The following is a 16,224-nucleotide window of genomic DNA, read 5'->3' on the forward strand; positions in this document are numbered from 1 at the left end:
CTCTATGTCACATCTTTGGCTGAACCTTCATCACAGAAAGTGCAAGGCGTCAAAACTTTCCAGACAGTGTTGGAATTTGCTTGTCACTTAACACCCTCTGGATAATACCTTTCCCCCACGTCCCGTCCCCCCCAGTAGGGAGTTTGTAGACGAGATTCCTAAATTCAGGGATATATGAGTTCAGGATAAAACTTAATCTGTTCATCATATTTGGCAATAACATTATAAGCTTAACTGATAGGCAGCAAAAAAACCCAAACCAAACCAACAAACTAAAAAACACCAAACCAAAACAAACAAAAAACACCCCCCTCCAAAAAAAAAAAAAAAAAAACCCAACAAAAAAACCACACACCTAAAAAACCCCAAAACCAACCAAAAAAAATAAATGCAAGTACAGCTATTAAGAGAATGGCTATAAACTTAGCTCATACCAATTTCCAGTTAAGGTGCTTGATCCATTCCTGACCTCATTTGAAATATTCAGTCTTCTAGAAAACAGGGATGGAATTCTCATCACCACTTTTCAAAAGATGACTTCAAATTCATCCTGCTTCTGGTTATCTTAGAAATAACATGAGAACAGACCCTATCAGAGCATATCGCTGCTCCTGAATCTGGTATCTGCTAACACCTGGACATTTGGAAGTGCAGTGATAATAACAAAGAAAGAAGAAAAATTTAATTGAAACTTTCTGAGCCTCAAAAGCTGGTCAGCTTGAGATTTGGAGAAAGTTCAAATTTGATTTGTATTGTAGCTGATTAACTGTTCATCCTAAAAGTATCCTAAGTATATTTTCACAGTTATAAGACATCTGAAAAATTACAGAAAGAAAATACTAGGAAACAATTGCTTGAGTTGTTAAATGTTTGCAGTTCAAGTGGCCTCACACCCACTTTTGTGCACTGCTTTAAATATACAAATTTTTATTTTTTTTTACTGGCACAAAAACTTTCAACAATTAACTTTAGATGTCTTTAGGCAAGCACTTACACCAGGAGCTGCTACTTGCTTGCTTCCCTTGAGTACGGAGCAATATTGTTAGATGACCAATCACAACTGCAGATTGAGTGAAGACAGAAAGGGCTGTGAAGTGTAAGGAAAAAAAAAAAAAGGGGTGGGGGCCACAAAGTAGCGGCATTCCACTTTTCTAATTGCAGAACATGAATTGAACAATGTCACGTTTGTAATCAATTCCAATATGCCAATTTCAAAGGCAAAACTGGTTCAAGAAGATTTGTAGCAACATCCACAGCTTCTGCCTGGAGGATGCATGTTCCAGGCCAACCACAGATATATTTTATCACAGAAATCATTTTTATCTGCTACAGTGAAATCATTAATTGATCATTTTTCACCCCCTTGAAATGAATAAATTCCCCCCTCTGCTCTCATCCTTGCTGCTCAGGAGAACACAGTATTTTGTCACTGAAAGGACCAGGGAGATAACAATAGCCCTTCACATATATGCAACCTTCTAGTTATGTTAAGTCCAAGGCACACTGCTACTGCTGAATGAAAGTCTGAACTCCTACGCATTAGTTACTCCCATTTGGTATGTGAACAGAGGATGCTGCTTTGCAGGGCTGTCGATCCAGCATGAAACTCACTTCAGAAAACTGTTTTTAAAGAAGAGAATATCTGCATGAGGGAGGGGTGAAGGTGGGGGAAATAAATCTCTTGGTACTTTGGTTCATTATTTAAAGCAACTGTTATTTTCTCTCTCATTTTTGCTTTCAAATTTGATATCCAAGAGACAAGATTTCTTCTACTAGGCACCACCGGGGGAAACAGACTGTGCAATCAGTCTGTTTCAGAGAATGTTTCATTCCAGCGTTTCAGGCAGGAGAAAGCTCCAGAGGAGATGCAAGAAGCATCAACCAGGAATCTTAAGAGATTTTGAAATGCAGCTCTGATCTTTGCTGGTTCAAACCTCACTGAGCCACTGCTTTGGGTGCCTATGTATGGCATAATAAATGTATCCTGGCCTGTATCAAAAATAGGGTGGCCAAGAGAACCAGGGAAGTGACTGTCCCACTGTACTTGGCGCTGGTGAGGCTGCACCTCAAATCCTGTGTCCAGTTTTGGGCCCTTCACTACAAGAAAGACACTGAGGTGCTGGAGCAAGTCCAGAGAAGAGCGGCAAAGCTGGTGAAGGGTCTAGAGAGTAAGTCATATGAGGAGCAGCTGAGGGAGATGGAGTTGTTTAGTCTGGAGAATAGGAGGCTGAGGGGAGACCTTATTGCTCCCCAAAACTACCTGAAAGAATGTTGTAGCCAGGTGGGGGTCAGCCTCTTCTCCCAGACAAGTGACAGGACAAGTGCCATGACCTCTAGACAAGGTGGTGAATGGTCAAAGGTTAGACTTGATGATCTTGGAGGTCTCTTCCAATCTAAATGATTCTGTGTTTATACCTTCCTTACACTACCAAATACTGAATGCAAAGAAGGGAAAACTAGGAAGGGAAACTGTTAATCGGATGAATTTATTAGGGCTCCTCCTGCTAAGCACCATTAGAGAGAGCCACTGTAATGAGCATCTGACCAATGCACTCGGGTCCTCTCACCTCTAAAATAATCTTGTGGTTCATCACTGACTGCTCTGCTCAGGTCAGGACTCAATAGGTTGCCAAATACAAACATTAAAGAAGCTGCAATTCCTGGCTGTATCCACCAGTTTCTTCCAGAAGCTAACAGCCCTGTTCCTCGGAGGACTTCAGGTGATGCTGGGTTTAACTGTCTTTACTGAAATAACACAGTCATGTCTTGACCTGAACTTAAGACCCCAGAGTCAGACCTGATGATACTTGGTGCAGTCATAACTGAACTTTGCAGCTTGTTCTGTCCCAAACAAATACCTGGATTCAAACACGGTAGTTTATGCATTTACTTTTTTCAGACCAGAAATTAGCCAAGGGTAACTCATGCACTATAGAGAAGGCCATTGGATAAATAAAGAGTGCATAATAACCTGGCATGCCTTTATGAGACAGGGAAAAAGCAGTATATCGTGGGATTTCAGGTAGGGAGTACAGCATCAGCAAGCTGAAGGGAAGAACATTATTAACAAAGCACTTTCACTGAGCTACTTGATAACTTTGGATGAGGTAAGCTGAGTCTGGAGGATATGTTAACTTTGTGCATACACAGAATGGGCAAGCCTTGTGACTGTTAATGGCTTTGTTAAATCATTTCTCTCAGCGAGTCTGTCTGTAATAAAGGATTGCAGCAGCTACCCTCATTTTTTAAGCTGCTTTGAGTTTTGCACATGGAAAGTATTAAGTGCTGGCATTACATCTGTAAAATTAAGGCCCTAAAAAGGTCAAAGTCATCAGCTTAATTTTGCAAAGAGGATTGAGCAAAACTGGGATCTCAGGGTATCTGATTAGTTGTACATTCCAGTTTTTTTCTGTTGTCTACTGTACTTTGACTATGTTTTCTCTCCCAAAGGTTTGTGGAGGCTTTAAGTTAATTTTGTGATACCATAAGGTACCAGACTGCCAAACTGCAAGATTAAAAGGATCTTGCGTGTTTAGATCGCAAGTAATACCAGCACTAGCTTCTCTATCCATTATAACATCTCTCTTTCCCTCACTCCCTTCCTACCCTAAAATAACCTCAGCAATTAAACAGAGAAGGGACTCACAGAAGGAAGAAAAACTGCAATCTCTGTGTCCCATTCTGTCCCAGCCCTTTCTGGATAACTGCCCAACAGGAAGGCTATATATACTAGATTTTTTTTCAGGAGGTGGATGAAGGGCTCTGCTATATCTCAACTACCCATATGATAGGCAACTAATCAGCCATCAAATCAATGATTTGCAGATATGGGGCAGAGTCATAACCCAAAGGTGGGAGGCATTAAACATCCTTCCAATTTGCATACATGTAGTCACATGAGCTTGAGCTCTGGAAGGTGGCAAGTGACATCCACCAAAGTGAGCATGAACAATGAAATATGTGAACTAAACAGCCTCTGTTTTGATCATCAGCTCTCTCCCTCCAAGTCATACAAGCGTTTAGGTTGGAAACGACCTTTAAGACCACCTACTTCCAACGTCCCTGCCATGGGCAGGGACACCTTCTACAAAATCCAATTGCTCAAAGGTGATTTGAAGGAAGTAGATATGTTCTGCTTGACAAAGAAAGGAGGCAACATCCACTCCAGTGGACTGCCACTGCACCACAATCACCCCAGCCTCAAGGGAGAAAGCAAATAGTCAACCAAGCCCCTTTGGTATGCTATAATTAAAACATCAATAATTTTTCAGAGCATGCTAAACTTAAATTCTGTCACCTTGGAAATCCCATCTTCATTTGCTCAGTACGGGGAGTCCTTGTGTTATTTATCACACAGAAAAACATTGCTCTGCAGGACCATCAATCCAGCCTGAAATTCAATGCATTGAAAGAAAAGGAAATCTGGTGAAAAACAAAGGCAAAACCAAAAATCTCCCAAAGGTAGTTGACACCAGGGGAAGCAAAAATGTGGTTGCTCTCTCCTAAGGTAGGGGAAAGGAGTTCTTAATGGTGGGCAGAGGAAGGGAGAAAAAAACATGCTGGAGAATTGGTTCTACCGAAAATAATCTAGGATTGTTTTTTGAGCAAAATGAAGAAAGTCAATTAAGATGAAGAATGCCTCTATGGAACCCCACAGAGGTGTTTCAGGCTGTCTCCTGTCTCCACCAAATGCAGGTGGAAACTACTACTCAGATTTGATCTACAAGGGTTTAGATTCCCCTTCTCCTGCCAGTAGGAGAATTAGAAATGGACAGAGCTTTCTATTTCAGTATCAACATTCATCACAAAGCATGTTTTCAACAATCAGTGGGAGATATAACCAGTCCATCCACCTTCACATTCCTTTCAGCATAGAGCTTCCCTCTTGGGGCCCACTGACTCTCTTTCTTCATATCCAGTTTCAGAATACACTTCTTGAAGTTTCCCAAGAAGCTAGTGTAAAAGTATTTCCCCTTACGCCATATGTGACAAAAATATCCTGATATGAAAAAAACCACCTACACATCAACATCTGAGAGCTAATCTAATGTATATCACAACATTTGTCAGAGAGTAGGAAGAGTAATCATTTGCTCCCTTCACCTATCATACTGCCTGCTCCACTAACCTCTGCAGAAAGACTTTTCTATTCACAGCTGATGGAGTTTATATCTCTTTCAAAGAAAAGGACCTGGGAACAGAAGGCATCCTATATCCTGCCATCAGGCACCCTGACTGAAGAGACATTGCCCTTTGGCAATGACACTTACAGCAACACTTCACAGCGTGGTCAGGGTGAGGAGTTTGGACCTAAACATCTGAACTGTAGATGTTTAAAGTCTTGGTACATGAAGATCAGCCTCTATCTCTCCTATGAGATAGGTTGCCAGCTTGCAACAAAAAAAACCCAAAACAAACCAACAACAAAATACCAAAACAACCTCATGATCTCAGAGAGAGAGTTCATTTGAGAAACCCAACTTCATTGACACCCAAACTACAACTTTCTCAGTACTACAGCAATACTGTAGCATCAAATTACCTTGAGTTAGACTAAGTGTTTAATTTTCCTCCTCAGGAAACCATGGTTTCCAACACTGACAAAAAAAAAAAAAAAGAGAAATTCCTATTTTTTGCAGTCAGCTCTTGGAGAAAAACAGAGCTGAGAGAAGTTAGTAAGCATAAGGATTATTTTGCACGTCTTTACCCAGCATGTAAAGTACTGTACACTCTAGCATCTATTACAGAGCAAACAACTGAAAATTAAGGGAAATTAAAGTACCAAGATGTGTTTTGGGGAAAGTTGGAGGCTCACAGCAATTTCTATTACAATCAGAGAGCTTCATTCAGGAGAAAAGGGAATCGGTGACCTGCAATTCATCTATACTTGTCTCTTCTCTTGCTGTGACTTCAGCTTGACAATACAGTGGAATTCTATTTCACCAATCTTCCCTTGAAGGAATCATTTGACTCAAAAGATCAAACCTACTTCCCCACCAAACAATAGTCTCTGTGTAGAGACAAATGTCTTTGCCCTTTTGATCAGAGAACCATCAGCTGGATCAGATTGGAGGTGACTTATGTTAATACTTTTAAAAAATAGGAAAGAATTTGGTATCTCACATATGTAAGCTGCTAATTAAAGCCAATTAGAACCTGACTGACCCATAATCATATTAAAAGACTTAGAGCAGAACCCAGCTGTGTCCCTGCAAAAAGAGGGTTTTGCATTTCTGCATATAATTCACAGGAAGGAAGAGGAGAGGAAGAGGGAAGCTCCCCACTGTAGACGTCTTCCCATCTTTGCTTGAAACAATCCATATAAGTACACCTGGATGGCATAAACCCTAACAAGGGAATTCAGGTATATAAGGACTTCACCTGTCTGCATATTCCACTGCTTGGATCGGGGATTTCACATGGTGAGCATCCCTTTCATGTACCATATCACAGTAGGCACTCTCAAAATGAAAGTCAAATGACTAAGGGCAAATAACAGAGATCTGTCTCCTAAATTCTCATCTATTGTTTATAGAATTATCTACCTTTTAATTATTGAGTTAGCCTCCACAGCTTCATACCATCCATCCTTCTAGACAAGAGACCTTTCACAGTACCTATGGACATGCACTGATCCCTGTCTGTCAGAAGCAGTAGGGCCTCAAAAAGCCGTGCCCTGTTCTAATGCCATCTGTACATTTAGGCAGGAGACACCAGGCTACAGCTTCTGCTTTAAGACTGGCCAGAATGGCACACATGCTTTGAGCTACATATCGAAATATGCTTAAATCAAGATTCTGAAGAGAAAGGGCGGGATGCCTCTTTTTCAAGGCAGCTATACACCAGTTCACAGGAGAAGCAGGACATGAGCTGGGCTCTCCTAAACCCTAAGCTCATGTATTAACTGCAAGGCTGTTTTTTTCCTCTACTGCTTTCTTCAGTTGCTGCTTGTGTTGTTGAGAGAGGGAAAATTGGTACCTGAAAACTTGCATCTGCATTAAGATCAACCCAGCCTCCTTCCAGGGATTCATGTGCCCATATTCTTCATTTATCTTCATTTCACACTGTTGTTCATGCCAGCTATGCCGTCTCTGCCAAAAAGCTTTTGGAAAGAGGAAGTGTCATGAGAACCACTGCAATTATAGATCCAAACCCACACCAGCTGAGTCAGTACAGCCATTTCAAAAATTTCTTTTGTGTCTAGGATCATGTGTTCATACACATACATCTATATTTTCATGCATATTTGTTTTCTTACTTTCTTTGTTAAGCAAAAGCTACCATGCTCTTCAAATTCCTGTTTGCCACCAAACTTTAGACGTTTGCAGCAATGTGATGTTTGCAGCAGACTACAAAGGAGCTTGCCACGCAAATGCTGACTTCATGGCACAGGTGCACTTTGGACCTGTGCTCCCTGAACTCTGGGCAGGGAGGTCATACAAAACAATCCTTAGTAAGCCTGTGAAATTGCACTGATCAGTAACACAAATGTGATGGATAAGGTAAAGGGGATCCTGGTGAGCTGTAGGAAGAGCCCAGCTTTGCTAGAGCATTGTCATAGGGCTGGCTGTAAGCAGCCACTTCCTTCCTAAGATCCTCAGCTTAAAAAATAAACCTATCCCAAAATTGTGTGTGATTGCCTCCACTAACTACACAGGATGAACAGTACAGTCTAGCTTTCAATCTACCACCCTGTTCCTCTCCACATGATCCCAATAACAGCTACTCCAGCGTTGCAGAAAGGGCAGGAAATGCTTAAAAACCTCACACCGTGTCCATATACAAGGATAGCCAAACAGCCCTGGGAAGGCACAGCTATATTTTCTCATTTGCCTATGCCTACACACGGCTCACTGTGAGGACAGGGGGTACCAGAGGAAATGTAACAAGTGGAGTTCACAATAGGAGCAGAGGCCAAATGGAGTCAGCCATGCAGAAGCAAAGGGTGGAGGAAACAGACCATGGCTACTCCAGGGTAAGTCTGTTCCCCAAACCACTTCACGTCATCTAAGCAGTGAACAAACCTTGAGCTGGTTCCAGTCTGCTGGCCTGGAACACCTCAGGGGCATTCTTCTGGAGTGTGCTCTTGAGTGTATCCTGACTTTCCACAGCATTATGCAGGCTTGCCATGAAAAACTCTCCTGGATTCTGTAACAAAATAGAAATTCAGGGATAAAAAAAACAAAAAACCAATGCTTTCAAAAGGAGCCAGCACCTGATTTATTGCTTTATGTCGAGCCAATGCTAGCTTGGTTGGGAGTTTCAGAATTTCTGCAAGGAAAAGGTTGTTTTGAAACCTCCTGAACTTTTCTGAGCCGGAAGGGGGTCTGAAAGAAAGCCTTTTTTTTATTTTCTCTTTTTTCTCTCTCTTTTATTTGGCACTCTCCGGGACAATCCCCCAGTGAGACATCTGCTAGCCAGCAGAAACAGAGGTTCAGTCTCTCTGCATCAGTGCAGGATGCAAATACCAGTCTGTAACTGCTTGAGGGGCTAGGTCCTGGCAGGCTCGGTGGACCTGTCACAGCAAAAGCTATTTGTCAGGCATGCAATGGCTTAAGGGTGCAGCCTCACCTTTGCAATAACCTGCCTATCCCTATCTCTCCAGTGTGCCCTGGGAGATGAGGCGGTGCTGTATGCAGAAGGCATGGCTGTACCCAGGCTGTACAGACACGACAGAGACACTCCAAGGCAAGTAAAGCAGGACTAGAATTCTGGCACAGCACGAGCACTTCTTGGAGGCTGATTTGCCCACCCATGCCAACCACTGCACTCTCCTGCTACGCAACAGGCTGGACTGAGAGTCCAGAGCACCTGAAAACATCCATGTCCTTCCTCTCACACATTGAACACTATGGGTTATTTTCACAGCTGCCTTTTTTTTTTCCTATTACTCCTCCACCTGTCACATCTGCCTTCTTTGTTGCACTTCTCTAAGATCTTATGCTGCACACTTGGAGGAGAAAGGCTCAGTCTTGCCGTCCCTTCCAACACAGCTCCCTTTCATGTACCCTGCTAAAGATGAGGAGCCTTCCTACACAAGAAGCTTTACTCAGGGTACTCAGCCACTGGAGTAGAATGTACCTTGCACAGAGTACACCCTGAGAGAAAGCAATGGCTGCCTCTTTGCAGCATGTTGTCCTTACCCTCACACCTCCCAGCCCAGTCCCTGCACAACACCCACACAGGTGGTCCAGTCATTCCCATAATTCTTCTAGAAACTCTGACTTACAGGACAACAGGCAGAATGTGTCTGTGACTGTCCCCTAATTCCCACAACCCTCCCTCTCTCTGTCCCTGCCAGGCATAGATGATGTGTGGTGGTTTCAGATGACTACTTTATATCCTCATGAGTCAAACCCTAGTATCCCTTAATATTTGCTCCCAGCACATAAGTGGTGTCTCATGCTGTTTCCCTCTGTGACCTCAATATCCAATTCATGTTCCCCTTGGTTGCTTTACTTGCAGGAATAATACCATCTGTGGCAAAGATAATACCCTGTAGCAGCTCCTCAGTATATGTGGTCAGTCTGATTCCTTCCACCAAACCCCATAGAATGCAGAGCAAAGTGCCATGTGTAACCCACATGTTCAGCTAACACAGAAGCCTCTAACAGCAGCTCCTTTAAAACCTCAGACTAATCCTATTAACTCCTAGCAGCAGGTGCAAAGGGGTTGCTGCACCCAGTCCTATGCCCCCCACAGGTAGAGAGATGCTCATGGAGTGACCATACCCACACAGGCAAGCACACAGATGTTCTCGCGCACACAGACCTATTCACACACTCACCCCACGCAGCACTCACCCGCAGTTCTGCTCAGTTTTACTGGGAGAGATAAGCTGCACATACGCTGTTAAGCAAAGAGAAAGCAGAGCTCCAGGTCTCCACCAGAGGCAGGCTCAGACTTTTCAGAGAAAGGCTTCAGTGCCTGTCTGTGATTTTATCTCCCATGTCCATTTGTCATTAGCATCAATTGCCGATTTGGTGGCATACCGATAGCATGATGTGATCTCTGTTGTCTCTCTCCTTTCCTCTGGGGTTAGGCACTGCTTTTTCTCATTACCTTTTTGCTGAAAAGTGTTTATCATGGCAGATAATCTGAAAGAAAGCTCCTTCTTGAAATCATTTGTCTTTTAGCCATGGGAGTAGGAAGCGTCTCTCAGTTTCAGCACCTCCTGCCATTTTAGTCATTCTTCTCTCTTACACTATTGTACTTCAGCTCTGCTGTCCAGATATAAGTTGTGGTCTGCATTTTTGCTTGTGTAGCCAAAAAAAAACCCCAAAAAACCAAAACAATCAGACTTGGCATAAAAACATTGGGTGTAGGAGAATCAGTAGAGGGGGGCAAAGTACTTAGTTCACACTCCCTAACTGCCTGTTGCACTAAATCTATCGGCCTTCACCTGGCAGGTTTGATGTTGGCAGTTAGAGATGTCCTCAATCCCCAACAGTGGGTGCCTGCTCCACCGGTAGCATGGTTAGGGGTGCAGGCAGAGCTTTACAGAAGACAATACTGCTTTCAGTCAGATGTCAGTTTTGAACCTCCAGTTCTTTAAGAACACAAAGCTGAGTGGCTCAGATCAAGTGGCATCAAGTACAGCAGATTTTTCTGCATGTTAGTTAGAAGTGGGGAAGGAAGTCTGTTCTATAGGCAATTTTATGGACATCATTGTGTAATGCAGAGAAAAATAATGAGATTAAGATTTTTATTTTAATCTCTTGTGAAACCTGAAGATTTTTTTCATTGTAAGCCGGTGATGAAAAATTGCAATTTTTATTCTTCCCCATGGAATGGAAATTTCAATTCAGAATGTTGACATTTTTGATCTAAACAAATCTTTTTGATGATCTCAAAATCAAAGCATTTAATTTTACAGAAGTAGCATGAAATATTCCATTTGAATTTGTTTCAACAAACCAAATGTCCCTCTAACACAGCTACTTACAGGAATTGCTTCCTGGCCTGGTTATGGCTCCAGGAACACAGTGAGACACAGGACTCACACAGGGTGGTGCTTCAAGTTGACCAGATAAAACTCATTGCATTGCCATTGCCTTATGAGTTTATAGGTCTTCAGTTGTACCTAGTGCACAGTGGAAATGGGGGTGTTGGAAAGGCTATCCGTGAAAGTGATGCACCCTAGGGAAACACAGTTTGAAATCTGTTCAGAAGAAACCTGCATTTTATCCTGGGGCAAAAAGAAAAGACATTTGTGAAGAACATTTTCACACAGGTCTAGTACAGATGGCACTGTGAAGGGAAGAGGAACAGGAGGAGTATCTCATGCAGGTACACCATTATACAATTTTGCTGTTGCTGTAATGACACATGTAGTTTGTTACCTCTTAAAATCAGCCCCACTCTGTGCCCGTGCATGGCCGAGTGGGCCCACATGCCACCTCTCATGCAGGGATCCACAGGCAACAGCCTGCTTCTACATGCACACATGGGTCAGAGCTCACACTGTGATAGCACAGACCCCCACACAGAAGCCTGAAGGATTCTGACACCTATTAGAAGTCAGGAACAGGAGTAACATACCCTGTTATCCTAGTATACACACACATAGTGTTATTACACACACTCATGCTAAGAACTTGCAACACATTTTCCTATGTTGTCTCAAAATTTCTCTAGGACCAGACATGCTTACTCATCGGTTTAATCCCAAACACACATAGCATTCAGTTCTGCCACTCACAAATCATCCCATCTCCCCTGGGAGAGTGGATCTGGCAGCCCTGTCTCCACTGAGACAGAGGCTGCAATTTGTGCCAACAAGAAGAGAAATCCCGCCAAAACCTTGAGAACAGCCGTGGGCTCATTCACATTTTCTTCTGTTCCTCAGGGAAAAGAAGAATAATAATAAAAAACCCAAACCAGCTGTGAATTTATTGACTCTCCCTTAAGAATCTCTGGTGCAGTAAATTCCACCTTCATGGTGCTGGCTAATTATGCATTTATTTAACTCTGTTGCTGTGGGTTTTTTAATGATTCTCTTCTGTTGTTTGAAGTTCACTGTCTATTATATGCAATAAAAACCTCTGTCATATTTTTGCCTCATTATTCCTAACAAATAGTGCATTTTCTGCCCCCCTTCCCCTCTCTCTTCCCCTATTCTGCATTGCTCCCTGCCACCCTCACCTCTCCAACTAGCACTCCCTGAGTTTCAAAGACCAGCTGTTAGCATTTTGTCAACGGAGTGCTTTTGAGAAACTTCTGTCACGGGCTCCAGCACAGCAGGGGCTGCTGAATAAAATATCAGCCCTTCAAAAGGGAATTAAGGCAGAGAACAAAAGCAGCAGGGTGAACAAGGAGGGGAGAGGCCTGCCCTTCAGTCCCCTCCCACCTGGCAGTTTGAAAGAGGGAGCCCTTCTGTAACACTCCAAGTCAGATGCACGGGACAGATATGGTGTCCAGCTACTCGATGAAAATTGCCTTTGGCATGAGAAAGAGGGGTAGTGAAACACTCCTAGGGAAGAAGTAGTGCAACACTCTTAGTTCAGTGGCACTGAACTCTTGAGTGCAAGTTTTATCCACTCCCAGCTACGACTTGTAAGATCTGACTCCACTCCCCGACTTCTTACACTTGCCCAAGCTTCACTGCTGAAGTGTTTCTTCCAGCCCAAAAAGTGGTTTTAAGACTTGTTAATATTTTTTTTTCCAAGTAAAACACAAATTTTCCCAAACCAAGTAAAAAAAGGAAGTGGATTGATTCACTTGGTTTCCTCTAATAATTTCCAAATCAGCAAGCACCACTCACTCCTATCTTCAAAAAGGAGATTTGGGCAATTACAGGCCCATCAGCCTTATCTTGATTCCTGGGAAGGTGATGGAACAAATGCTTCTGAAAGCTATTTCCAAACATATTAAGGATAAAAGGACAGTAATTGGGAGTAGTTAGCATGGATTTATGAAATAGAAATCATGCCTGGCCAAACTGACACCCTTCTGCAATGAAATTGCCAGTTTAGAAAAAGAGGGAAGGGCCTTGATGGTTCTGTGATTCATGAATCACCTGGACAATGGGGAAGAGAGCACTCAGCAAACTTGCAGAAGATACAATACTGGGAGAAATGGCTGATGCATCAAAAGGTTGTGCTTCCACTCAGAGGGACTTTGCCAGGTAAAGAACTGAGACAACAGGAATCTCAAGAAGTCTGAAGGGAAGCACTGAATCCTGCACCCAGGGAAGAAAACCTCATGCACCAGTATATCCTGATCTGTCCAATGTTCAGGTACCAAGAGAGGCGTTAGTTTGTCCCACTTACCTTCCCTGCCACCATCTCATCGTAACTTGAAGGCACCTTCCTGCCATCATCTCATCATAACTTGAAGGCTTTCCTTTGTGTCTCCCCTTGACCTAGGCATTCTGAGAAGCTGGAATTATGGGTTCTGAACAACCTGTTAATCCAGGTTCCAATACCACATGCCACTCTTACAGCCCACCTTCCTGGTCATTCTGGTCCTTCTAACATCCAGACCTTCCCGTTACTTCTTCATTCATACCAGTTTTGGCATATCTATTAGTTCCTTTTCATCCTTCTCAGTTATGTTACCTTTAATGTACCTTTGTTGTAGCTCCTCCCTTTCTAATATAAGAAATGCACATTATTAGTCTTCCTCCTTACAATCTCCCCCAGTTCCCTCAAAAGAGCTAGGGAGGTACAAAGTGAGGACATATAAGGCAGGTGTCATATTAAGGGATAGACCGAGAATTTCCCAGAAAGCAGTGAGGAATCAGTTCCTCAGGTAGAGAAGAAACCAAAGTACCAATCTAAGAGTCTCTCTACTATTAATAATCTGCAACATATCATGGCCCAAAGGCATTTTCACACCGTTGCTTCTGATTTAATAACACCAGAGCTGAAATGCCTCACAGAGTATTTTCTTTCAAAGAGGGCTAGCAGAAGCAAGTTCTGTGAATACCAAGCTATGAGATAGGCCATTGTCACATGAGTAGCTGGATGGGCGTGTGGTGAATTTAGGCATGAAATCCTACTCCTGGTCAAAGCAGACAGTATGGACACAGAGCTTTAGTACACATGGCTCTGTGGCTAGATTTACTGACCTTCTCTCTATGAAGAGATGTATTAAAAAATTGGGAGGTGCAGCTGGATTTGGGACAGGTTAATAAACAGGAAGCTGCATTTCTGCTCAAAGAGATAAGCCTGGCAATATGGGACATATAAACATGAAGGCAATCCACACTACTGTGAATGTATCCTTTTGTTGCAGAGCTTTAGCACCCTGATGGGAAACAGAGTGGAAAGATCATGTATTACATCTGCCCATAGTCTAACAGTACTTCTCAGCTCGATCCTTGGAGCTCTGGTACAAACTGTTTTGGGGAAACCTGAAAAAGGTGACTTTGAGAATTAGGTTTATTACCAGTGGGGCCCAATGCACCACACCAGAATCTATTCCACTTCTGGAATGAACACATCCACAGTGCTCACAAATGGAAAGAGGCTCAAAATCGCCACTCTAATGACTATACTTAAATTGCTGATCAAGTTGGGATTCAGAAAGCTAAAATTTCAATTCCAAAACATAGCCTGAGGCCACAGCATGTCTGAAGCACAGGTTTGACAGAAGGGGCTCTCATAGTGCTTCACTGACTAATGAGATTAAAGGGTTTTCATTAAATCAGTTGTAGTTATAAGGCTTTCACCTTATTGCACTTGCATCTTAAAAAGGTGTTACTGTACAATTTGATACATTTGACTTGGAAAAGATTAGCAGGCAGTTTGAAGTTTGCCATTCAAAGTAATACAGTATCAAAAGCCTCACTTGAACCCCAAGAGTTTGGGAGCAATACTGTTTTGAATTTTGGTATTTGGTCATGGACAGAGATCTTGCTTTCTGGTTTCTGATCAAAGTGTGCTTCAAATGAAAGCAGCTCATATTTAAAGTTCTTATGTGTCCATCTACGAAGACATTTCATTTAGATGAGTAACTGTCCCAAATTACACAGCAATGATAATTAAGAGTTTCAAGACGTATCAGGACACAGGCAGGGATCTGGTAACAAAAGTAGGTAGAAGGCAGCTGATGCAAACCCCTCACTGATCAGTCAAATGCTGGGTTTCCTCCATTTCTGCTGTGCTACACTTTTCATGATGTCTGAGAAATCATCTGCTGCCTGTTGGTAGTCTGCCACTGGCAAAATTAATTCTGATATTTCACAATGGATTTGATGATCACATTCTAAGTAAGACACTAAGGGCAAGGAAAAAGCACCTTAACTAGTAGCTAACACAGATGAAGAATCAAAGGATGCAAATCGAAACCTCAGAGCTGTCAATCACTAGGTACCATCTCAAATCTGTATCTTCTTTTCTCCAGTGCACCAGAAGGGGGTGAATTAGCTGTGCACATTAATAAAAAGCCTCAGCATGTTGACAAACTGAGAGGAGTGCTGGGGGGGAAGCATTTTATTGACATACATATGCACATTTCCCCCCACTGTATTTCCTCAGGTTGGAGGATGGCTCTGTTGCGTCTACATCACATGAAGTTAATGCCTGCAATGGGAAAGATGTTCAGCATGACAGCTGCAGCCTGACTAAGCATCTCACACAGGAGCTACCAGCATTAACAGAATATGATACCTTTCTCACTGTAGTCTCTGCCTGCTGAAGCATTTGTGAGACACATTAGAATGCAGCAAGATGTACATGGAGAAGGCTTAATGTTATATTAGAAAGTGCCAAGATCTCCTCAGGCACTCAACTGTATATTATCACTATACATTTAGGGAAAAACAGTAAGTACCTTTTGTCACAGTCCCCTGTGGTCACAGCATTAGCTGTAGCTGCCAGTCAGAAACTACTCAGACTGTAAACTACTAGCAATTGCAACCCTACCACCACACTCCTTTAACCCACCCACCCTTGGGCAGCTGAACTCCAGATTTTCTGATCACTTAGGTAGTAGGGCAATAGTCTTAAACCACTCTGGATGTTTTACTGAGCATCTTGAGCAAATTTCACAGTGCATGGCTGTTACAATTAGCATGGTATTTGAACAGAATATGGAAGTATTTGGAAAAAACTTATTATGTACTACAAGAGTACTTCACGCTAGGATTCTGGGTTAGTGATCCAGTAAAGCAGCTCTGCTCCCTGCTCAGCATGGCAGGAAGCCCCCTGTAACCTATTTAGCTTCTGGTGATTGCTGTATGAAGGATAGCCAGAGCATGGGTCCTTGAGACTTCATTTG

This window comes from Pseudopipra pipra, chromosome 2, assembly GCF_036250125.1.
Source record: "Pseudopipra pipra isolate bDixPip1 chromosome 2, bDixPip1.hap1, whole genome shotgun sequence".
NCBI lineage: Eukaryota > Metazoa > Chordata > Aves > Passeriformes > Pipridae > Pseudopipra > Pseudopipra pipra.